Here is a 1,225-nt window from a genome sequence, read left to right on the forward strand (position 1 = left end):
ATGATTAGTGGTTTGTTATTGAGGTGGCGTTTGTTATACGGGTCGTAGAGGTTATTTAAATAAAATATTTGGTTTTATTCTACAATAAGTTGGTGAAATATCGAAAAAAATTGATCGCTTTAGTTGAGTGCATGCGCACTGAGTGCACGCAGAGCGGGGTAGGGACGCGGCGGGCGGGGGACGGGAGCTACGGGAATGGAATGTATGACGCAGCTCGCCGGCCATGCTCGCCAACTGGTTGTTATGTGAAACTGTTTGAAAGCATACTTGTTCATCCCATAAACCGTACACGCACACAGGCTCGTCTTTCCAACAAGGCAAAACGTTGATTTACCAAAAAAAAATATATCAATTTTAAAATTTCGTAGGTTAAAACTGAAAATTATAGTTTGACGTTACTTTAAAATTCAATTTCTATAATATTAAGTTAAAATAGTCTTTAACTTTTAATACCATCATCAAAGTTTGGTTATCCAAAATGAGAATTCCAATATATTTCTATGCAGCTGTTTCCAATAAATTAAATATATTTGTGGTTCAAAAGGTTGATTTTCATGGTCGGAACAGTTGTATAGAAACTGAATTTTAATATTTTTATCTCTCTGGTATTCTTTAGATAAACAGAGACAACATGGCTCAATTCACATATGTGTTACAAGTCTAAGTCACGATTTTAAAATGTTCGCGTGTATGCAAAATATTAACAATTTACAGTGGTCTTATTTGGATATTTTTATTAACTTTGAACCATTAACAAATGGACTAAGTATATTGTTTATATGTTGTTATCTTCCAAGAATATGTTTGATAATGTTGCGACACTTCTCCGTATTTAGTCGACTTATTGATAAGTAAATCCACACATATAAGAGGACGGCCACTAACAGATCCATTAGTCTATGTGTTGGTTTATAAAATACGTTACAATTTTTGTTTTCAATTACCATTATATCTTGTCTGAGGTTTAAAAAGTTGTATCCTTGCTCTATTTATTATGTAAAATCAGTCATGCTATATGGTACACATGTGATAACTCTTCTTTGTGTTTTTCATAAGATATGTTCCACGTTAATAAGATTTATTCATATTGTATGATCACAATAAGCTGTCACACGTATCTGTATCATTAAGAGCCCTACTTTTTATAGTACTTGGAAAGTCTCTTTCAATAGTAATAACGAAGGCCTTCTCTTCTTTTCAGTGGCAGCCAACAATTCAACGTCAC

Source organism: Papilio polytes, unplaced genomic scaffold (genome assembly GCF_000836215.1).
Source record: "Papilio polytes unplaced genomic scaffold, Ppol_1.0 DF823879.1, whole genome shotgun sequence".
Classification (NCBI taxonomy): domain Eukaryota; kingdom Metazoa; phylum Arthropoda; class Insecta; order Lepidoptera; family Papilionidae; genus Papilio; species Papilio polytes.